At 34.3% G+C, this 10,042-nt stretch overlaps 1 long non-coding RNA gene across 1 annotated transcript; it reads left to right on the top strand.

The window, feature by feature from the left end:
• The first annotated feature begins 850 nt into the window (after window positions 1–850).
• On the top strand, window positions 851–1,866 carry LOC110871900. The gene is made up of 2 exons (XR_002553991.2): window positions 851–900; window positions 1,739–1,866. It is a non-coding gene; the product is annotated as an uncharacterized LOC110871900 (long non-coding RNA).
• Window positions 1,867–10,042: the final 8,176 nt, after the last annotated feature.

Here is a 10,042-nt window from a genome sequence, read left to right as displayed (position 1 = left end):
ATGCTATCAATTGCTAATTACAATCGAAAATTGAGTAAAATTGAGAAAACAAACGTCTATTGAAATGCAACAATTACTTAAATCTGTTGATTTGCATCGTCAACGAATCAATTAACAGAGAATATAATTACTATCGATATGCAGTTATTAGTAGCGGGTTCGTGTCGAAAAGGTTCGATTCGAAACGGGACGCGTCGAAACAGTACGCGTTGAAACGGTCCGCGTCAAAACGGTACGCGTTGAAACGGTACGCCTTCGAAACGGTTCGATTCGAAACGGTACGGGTTGAAACGGCACTGGTCGAAACGGCACTGGTTGAAACGGTACGGGTCGAAACGGTACCGGTCGAAACTGTTCGCGTCGAAACGGTACGGGTCGAATTGGTACGAAACTCCCGACCCGAAACTCGTGTCGGCCTAAAACCCGTCCCGTGCGGAAACTCGTGTCGGCATAAAACCCGTTGCGATCCGAAACCCATTTCTTTAAAGTTGTCGACCCACATCGACCCATTTCTTTAAAGTTCTCGACCCGCTTTGACCCGTAAATAACAAGATGGAATTTCAATTGACCCGTTGTGACCCGTTTAGTTAAAATATGTTACCCAAACTAACCCATATAATTTTAAAAGTAACCCACTTGAAAGCCTTTGGGTCAAGATTGTCACCTCTACTTCGCACCCCAGACGCACTTTTTAAAACGAAGTTTGAACATAGTTATAATTTGTAAACTAGAGGTGGCAAAATGGGAGGTTTGTCCGGTTTTAATACAGGTTGGAAATGTGTTTGAATTGTTAAAGAAACATTTTTGACCACTGATTTCAAACATAACCTCATTCAAATTATCCAACTGCAGCTCAAGGAGTATATTGATGACACCGAAGATCTGATCAACATTAAACTTGTAGGCAAAAGATCAAATACAAATAATCTTAACATACTAAACATACAAATTGAAGGAAAACCCAAAAAGACAAGGTGGCATTTTTGTAATTACCACCAACTATCAAAGTTACAACCAAAAATACCTAAAAAAACACAAATTTTTTTTTAACATTTTTTATTAAAAAATCGCTACATTTCGTTAGCAAAAAAAAAAAAAAAAATTTTTTTTTTTTTTGCTGCTACTAAAAGTAGCGATTTTTTAATAAAAAATGTTAAAAAAATAAAAAAAATAATTTGTGTGTTTTTTTTTATTTTTTTAGATTTTTTTTAGGTTTTTTGGGGGGTTTAGTTTTTAGCATTTTAGCTTGGGTGGGGGGGGGGGGGTTAGGTTTTTTTAGGTTTTTGGGGGTGGGGGTGGGGGGGGGGGTTAGGTTTTTTTAGGTTTTTGGGGGTGGGGGGGGGGAGGGGGTTAGGTTTTTTTTTTAGGTTTTTGGGGGGTGGGGGGGGGTTAGGTTTTTTTAGGTTTTTGGGGGGTGGGGGGGGGTAGGTTTTTTTTAGGTTTTTGGGGGTGGGGGGTTTAGGTTTTTTTTGGGGGTGGGGGGAATGGTTAGGTTTTTTAGGTATATTTGTAGAGTAACTTTGATAGTTATTGATAATTACAAAAATGCCACCTTGTCTTTTTGAGTTTTCCTTCAATTTGTATGTTTAGTATGTTAAGATTATTTGTACAAGAACTTTACCCTAAACTTGTAAGCAACATGTTCCTTCTTTCTTGCAAATGTTCGATATCAACTTCAACCATCGCAACTGTTTTTTTAGTATTTGACTAATGATTTTGTATGATGTTTGGTAACAAGGGTAATGTCCAGAATAAGCTGATTAAGTTCGAGCTGCTTTTGACGGCGGCTACTTTTTTGGCAACCGTATTCGCAGTAGTGACAACTGTATTCGGAATGAACTTTGAAGATGAAGTTTTCGATGAACCGAACAGATTCCATTGGGCCGTTTCTATGAGTGCAGTGTTATGTGGAGTTTTGTATATCTGTTTCTTGCTTTATTTTAAACATAAGAAAGTTTTTCCTCTTTAGACTTCTTGATAAAAAGTTGCAGCTTATGTATGTATTTCTTTCTTATTGCTTCTTCTATACAGTTATTATCTTTTACTGTGGGCATTGTGCTTCTATGGTTGTACTTAACGGTTAAATAATTACACATCCTTTAACCTATATTATACTCATTATTCACCATTCAAACTTTTGATACAAATAAGATTGTTACTTTTGGAAATATACTAACTGGAGAGTCTCGAGAGCTACTCGTGATCGAATTGGTTAAAAGTTCAAACAAGCCGAGCTTTAGCGAGCCTGAGCCCAAGATCAAGTCTAAAATAGAGTTCGTTTAGTTATCGAGCCCTGGCTTGAGTTTGAAATACAAAGTTCGTTTAGACTCGCAAGCTTAAACGAACCATAAGAAAATTTTAGTTTTTGTACATATAATATAATTAATGATAATGATGACTCTTTATTACCCATTTAAACCCACTTCTAAAAAGTCCAAGTGGGTTTCAATTTAGGCCTATAAAACAAGCTCGAGTCGACCTTTGGCTCGTTTAAGCAATATTGAAGTGAGCTTGAGTCAAGCTTTTAGGTCATTTGAGGTTCTCAAAATAACTCGGAGTTGATTTGAGCTGAGGTTGAGCTTTGAGTTTTGCTCGCGAGCCGGGCTCAAGCTCAAGCTTCATAAAAATATCAAGAGCCAAGCTCGGGCCTAGTCGGGCTCGGAATAAAGATAAAATATACATAATTAGTCCTGACTCGTAATAAAGATAAAATATACATGATTAGTTCGCACTTTTATTTAATAACTAAAAAACATTACATAATAATAAGCTTAGAATATACAAGATTAATTCACACTTTCACCATCCACCCAGGATTAATTTTTGTGTATGGTTTCATTTTTTACATTTTAGAATATTTTGAATTGTTTGTGTATGGTTTCATTTTTTACATTTTAGAATATTTTGAATTGAGAATATTTCGCAGCAATTTATTTATACTGGATAAATAAATATTTAATAGATAAGCTTAATTTCGCAGCAATTTATTTATACTTGATAAATAAATATTTAATAGATAAGCTTAAAATGAAAACCTAATCAGATCAAATCAGAGTAGAAAACCATAGGAATATTCTGTTTCTTGTTTCCCTTATTAACTCAAAAACCAATTTATGTTGAAATAATTAAATTACTAAACATTTTAAAAAATAACAAATAAATGAAATTAGTGATAATTCACAAAGCCAAAAGTTTGTCCAATAAAACAAATAAAAAATCAATAACGGAAGTAAATAAGGAAGCTTGAAGCAATATCATATCATTATCATAATCCTCATAGCCGAACCGGGTTTTACCGCAGTGGACTTTCGGGCGGCGGGTTTTCCCCGGAACTGGTGGCTTGGTGGCTCGGGTATGCATCCAACTCTGACCGTTATGGAGGAGGGGATGCATTTGCTCGATTGAGGTCATCTCAGGCAGGGCCGACTCAACCATTTTGGTGGCCTAAGGTGAAGTAAAATCTTGTGGCTTTTTTTCCAAAAAAATGTATGTGATTGAAAGTTAAACTTGAAGGGCCCAAGTGTAATTATTTGAAAGACTGTGTTAAAATTTAAAAACAAGAAAAAAAATGGTTAACCAAGGATTCGAACCCGGGTCTCACAAACATCCATATATACACAAAACCACTACACTATAGTTTTGGTTGACAACCCACACCCTAAATCTTTTATAAATGGACTATGGTTTCATCAAATTGTGAGGCTCTACAGTTTTGGTGGCCCAAGGGCCAAGCCTCATTTGGCTTACCCTTGGGCCGACCCTGATCCCAGAATGCTTATCCGGTGATTTAGTTGACCGTTAAAAAAAGGTTGAAGGAGAGAATATAATATAATAATAATTAACAATAATAATTATTATTATAATAATAAGGATAACAAAAATATTTTTAAATAAAATAACAAGTAAAATATTAAAGTTGAAAGAGAGATTGTCATTTGGTAACCGTATTCGCAGTAGTGACAGCTGTATTCAGAATGAACTTTGAAGATGAAGTTTTCGATGAACCGAACAGATTCCGTTGGGTCGTTTCTACGAGTGCAGTGTTATGTGGAGTTTTGTATATCTGTTTCTTGCTTTATTTTAAACATAAGAAAGTTTTTCCTCTTTAGATTTCTTGATAAAATGTTGCAGCTGATGTATGTATTTCTTTCTTATTGCTTCTTCTATACAGTAAATTATCTTTTACTATGGGCATTGTGCTTCCATGATTGTACTTAACGGTCAAATTGGGTCAATGGGTTAGTCTGTAATTGTTAGTAGTTAAAAGGGTCTTTGTGTAGTTAAAAGCGTCACATCACCACCATTCACCACATCCTTTAACCTATATTATACTCATTATTCACCATTCAAACTTTTGATACAAATAATATTGTTACTTTTGGAAATATACTAACTAAGGGTGTAAACAAGCCCAGAGTTTCGAGAGCTATTCGTGATCGAATTGGTTAAAAGTTCGAACAAGCCGAGTTTTAACAAGCTCGAGCCCGAGATCAAGCCTGAAATAGAGCTTGTTTAGTTATCGAGCCTGAAATACAAAGCTCGTTTAGTTATCGAGTCTGAAATACAAAACTCATTTAGACTCGTAAGCTTAAACGAACCCAAAGAAATTTTGGTTTTTTTACATGTTATATAATTAATGATAATGATGATTCTTTATAACCCATTTAAACCCACTTCTAAAAAGTCCAAGTGGGTTTCAATTTAGGCCCATAAAACGAGCTCGAGCTGAGCTTTAGCTCATTTAAACGATATTAAAGTGAGCTTGAGTCGAGCTTTTAGATCGTTTGAGGTTCTCAAAATAGCTCGAGCTAAGTCGAGCCGAGCTTGAGCTTTGGGTTTTGCTCGCGAGCCGAACTCAAGCTTGAGATTCATAAAAATATCACGAGCCAAGCTCGGGCCTAGTCGGGCTCGGCCCAACTCATTTACACCCCTAAATTACTAAGTAAATAAAGATAAAATATACATGATTAGTTCACACTTTTATTTAATAACTAAAAAACATTACATAATAATAAGCTTAGAATATACAAGATTAATTCACACTTTCACCATCCACCCAGGATTAATTTTTGTGTATGGTTTCATTTTTTACATTTTAGAATATTTTGAATTGAGAATATTTCGCAGCAATTTATTTATACTTAATAAATAAATATTTAATAGATAAGCTTAAAATGAGAACCTAATCAGATCAAATCAGAGTAGAAAACCATAGGAATATTATGTTTCTTGTTTCCCTTATTAACTCAAAAACCAATTTATGTTGAAATAATTAAATTACTAAACATTTTAAAGAATAACAAATAAATGAAATTAGTGATAATTCACAAAGCCAAAAGTTTGTCCAATAAAACAAATAAAAAATCAATAACTCAAGGGTTAGTAGTTCGTTGTTTTTGCTAAAATAAATAGATATAACACCCATAGTTAAATAATAGGGATATCCATAAATCATTTAAAAGCAATAAAAATCAATTAAACGGAAGTAAGTAAGGAAGCTTGAAGCAATATCATATCATTATCATAATCCTCATCATAATTACTATTAAGGTTGAAGGAGAGAATATAATATAATAATAATTAATAATAATAATAATTATAATAATAAGGATAACAAAAATATTTTTAAATAAAATAAAGGTAAAATATTAAGGTTGAAAGAGAGATTGTCATTTAGCACTAACTGAGTCTTTTATTAATATAAGATTTTAATTGTTATAAGACCACCCGTAGTGGTTGCCCTTTTGGGCGTTTTTTGTGCTCAATCACGCCTAATATCGCCCACATACCACTACGCATGGGCGTGTTTGGGGCGTTTTTGGATATGTCGTTTTTTAAATCACACCTAATGGGGGTTTTTGTTGTCCAATCACATTTCAGCTTCTATTATTTGGCCAATAAGATTTTTTAAATGTTTATTTTATTTTATTACCAACATATTGCCCCACAATCCCCACATCCCCACTACACCCATTTTAGAAAACGCCCAATAATGCCCATTGGGCTGCCACATGGCGCAAAACGCCCAAGAATGAATATTGTCCATTACGCATGGTCTAAACAAATTCGATTTTGAAAAGGAAAACCCACCCGGTTTAAATGAATCGTTTTAATTTGTATCATGAAAAATAATAAAAACAATAAGAATAATATTAATAGATATATTAATAAGAATAATATTGATAGATATATTATTTGATATTATATTTATCTTATTGTTTATCATTATCTAATAACTTAATTTGAGTTTGAGTGTGTATCGATTTAGGATACCACAGTACTTATATATATAACATACACCAAATACCATGTTAATCATTCAATCGAAATAGCATTACCACTTACAATATTATTCTTCATTCATTGTATTAATGGATCTATCGGCTGAAGAATGGCCTTTGCTTTCGCTTTCAACGCTCGTTGAAAGTAAGCGAAGATTGGTTGGAAAACAAGCGTATGCAACTAAGCAAGTTACTTGCGGAGGATTTGTAATTGAAAAGTCGACTGCAGGTGATGATATGGTTCGAGTTGAAAGTGAGCCGTTGGCTGCAGGTAGTGATATGGTTCATGTTGAAAGTGAGGCGGTCGCTGTGGTTCAAGGGTGTGGAATCAATGAGTCGGTGGTTCATGTTGGAAGTGATGAGAGAGGGCGAGAAGATCATCAACAGAATGTTAATGGAGAAAAGCGATTTGGCAGAGCTTATGTTATACGCCAACGACAACTACAACAACAACAAGGTGCATTTCAATGTTTCATACATTAAATATATATAAAAAAACTAGGTTAGAACCTCGTGTATTACACGGGTTGAATAAATGTAATTTTATATATTAAATAATAAAAACTTATATCTTTATGAACCTTGTATATTGTACGGGTTAAATAAATGTAATTTTATATATCAAATAATAAAAAAAGTTATATCTTTAAAAACCATGTGTATTACACAGAATAAATAAATGTAATTTTGTATACTAAATACTAAAAACGTCGTATCTTTAAAAAAACTCACGTATAATCGGGTTGAGTAAATCTACCAAATAATAAAAAATTACATTCTTAAAAACCTCGTATATTACACGTGTTGAATAGATATAAAAAGAGTTATATCTTTAAAAACCATGTGTATTACACAGATTAAATAAATGTATTTTTGTATATTAAATACTAAAAACGTCGTATCTTTAAAAAACCCGTATATAGTGGGGTTAAAAAATCTACCGACTAATAAAAAAATTATATCCTAAATAAATGTAATTTTGTATATTAAATACTAAAAACGTCGTATCTTTAAAAAAAACCCGTGCATTGTGCATTGTGCTTCTATGGCGGTACGTACTATATGATCTTTATGCACTTTAAGGGGTTGAGGGATTCGGTTCTCGTGTGGTCGGACCCAGAAACTTTTTGCTGGGGTGCGGATGAGGTGTTTAACCATATTTTTTAAGGGGTGCGATTGGGTTTTTTACCTAAAATATACACTAATTTTTTTTTCGAGGGGTGCGGCCGCCCACCCTGGCCAAAGGCTAGGTCCGCCCATGCGTGTGGTTTGAAGTCCTAGAGAGAGTTTCGTTCCTGTGTTTCTGGAGAATTGGGTTTAGTTTGACCGTTTTCACCCTTAGGAACTGATTCCAGTTCCGTCCCAGAGAATCCCCAAGAATCCCCGAAATCCAATCCAAGGCCGGAGAGTGGAAAAAATGGCCCCTAAGTAACTTTCAAAAAAATATATCTAAAAAAGCTTAAAATATATAATTAAAAAAATCGGGCCCACAAGGAGAGCGGGCCCTGAACGTCCCTGAATGATTTCTAACTGGATTAGTTCATAAAGAAGTAACTTTGAATCCAGTAATGAAATGGCCTAGTACGTTTAGATTGGTGATTGTTACGCTCTAATCGGGTTAATGGGTTAGTCTGTAAACGTTAGATAAGGGTTTATGTGTAAATACTTACCCGTTAAGTTGGTTAAGGGTCTAGGTTCAAGGCTCCTCTTTGCCATGTATAAGGATACATACCTTTTTACTTGATCAGTTGATCTATACTTGTAAACATTTAATTTCTATTTTACATTTATTATTGGGTGATGATAGATACTAATTCACTAATTTTTAGTTTTTACATTTCTAATCTTCTTGGATATAAAACTGTATAAAGCCAATAAGGTAGTGGTGGAGTGGTTGGGGAATAAATTGGTGTTTTTTTGTGACCCATGTTCGATTCCCACTCTCATTATTTTCTGCGACATCCAGGTGAAGAGCGAATATGGGTGGTGCCGGTTCGACTTGGATGGGAGGCGAGGTTTTACCGATTATTCCACTGTCGTGCCTCGGGCGGGGGAGGCCGGGTTTCCGCGCATCTAGGGAGAGCCAAGGGGCTGGCGGCGGTCGAGTAGTTGACCTTGGCCACAGCGTCCAGCGTCACGGTGGTTGACACGTCATTCCTTATCGTTCAAAAAAATATATAAAACTGTATAAAATTTAAAATAGTAAGAGATGTATTTGGAAACATTTACAATTTTTTAACAAACTAACGGGTATACCTGATAGGTAATAAGTGGCGGAGCTTCTCATGGGTCCCCCCCCCCTCTTCGTAGTGTTACTTTACAAAAAAAAAATAAAAAATCCGATTTTTTTAGAGTAAAAAATTGGATTTGAGAGTCCAACTCCTCCTGATTTTTCGTTCAAAATATGCGAATGGTACTATAACCGACGGATACCTGGCATGTATAGGACGAGCATTGTACACAATTTTACAATCAGGCATGAAAATGAGAATACAAATACACATCTCAAATACATCCCATTCTCATCTATAGCAATATTTGCTTCCAATATGCATGATATGAGTCATATGACTTTATCATTGTATAACTTGGACACAAAAGATATTCATTCAGTTGACCAGGAAGGCTGAAATTGTAAAAAGACGAGTAGGGTTGGTTGGGTATGGGTTGAATTGATATATGGTTGATTGAGTATGGGCTGAATCAATTAAGTGTGTGGTACATTATTGTATCATTTCAATAGTAACTAGAAGGTTTTATACATAAAAAGCACTTTTGGTCACTTTTGATCGTTTTATTTTTAGCTTGACTTTCTTTTTTTTAAGTTATTAGTTTGATCCATCATCAAAATCATCATAGTCGAAACTATTATGAAAGGTGTTGTATGTTGATTGTGTAATGAGAGAGTTACTTGAACTTGTATATATAGAGTGGCCCTCTAGACTCTAGAGTCTAAACTATGGTAATAAAGATAATCATATAACTAGTCTAATATCGTCTAAAGGCTAAGAACATAAAACCACATACAACTTGGATTGTATAGAAAGTATTCTATACAAATATATTGATATTTTACAAAATTTCTAGATATTATATACTAGATCTTTTGTAAAGTCTAGAACACTCTAGAAAGGCAACCACTAATATAAATATGGATGTTAGGGTGTCACTTGAGACATTCCCAAACACTTGTAGACTTACTACTCTCCTGTAAGCTTTCATTGATAATACAAAGCATATTATCTGTATACTTGTGATTAAGTATTACAAGTAACTTTCTTGTGATCCAACGTTCATTTTAACAACTTTTGCTACTAAAACCCAAAGACACTAAGTCAACAAAGCTTACTTAGACGATGATCTAAGCCGCACGCGAGTTGAGAAACTAACTCTGTGACAAGTGGTAACAAAGCCTTTCATGGCTAGTTTGCCGAGCGATGCCCTTTATCCAAAAAAAAAAAAAAGGCTTCCATGGCATATTTTTATGGGTATTTTTACCAACCATTTCCAAGATTTTCTAGGCCTTTCTTGGTTTGGAATATAATGTTTCTTATTTCCCCAAGTTTTTGAAAAAATATAGTTTGTTTCGGAGTCTTCCGGGTAACTCTTGAAACGACTAGATGGCTCCGGAATATTCTAGAATACTAAATTTTTTAGCTGAATTTACACGGGTCTTGACACTTTATTCACTTTTGAAATATATTAGTAAATAGTAAATATTATCATGAAAAATAATAATAATATAAATAATAAATCTTGCG

Source organism: Helianthus annuus, chromosome 8 (assembly GCF_002127325.2).
Source record: "Helianthus annuus cultivar XRQ/B chromosome 8, HanXRQr2.0-SUNRISE, whole genome shotgun sequence".
Classification (NCBI taxonomy): domain Eukaryota; kingdom Viridiplantae; phylum Streptophyta; class Magnoliopsida; order Asterales; family Asteraceae; genus Helianthus; species Helianthus annuus.
This window is presented reverse-complemented; position numbering and strand designations above follow the sequence as displayed.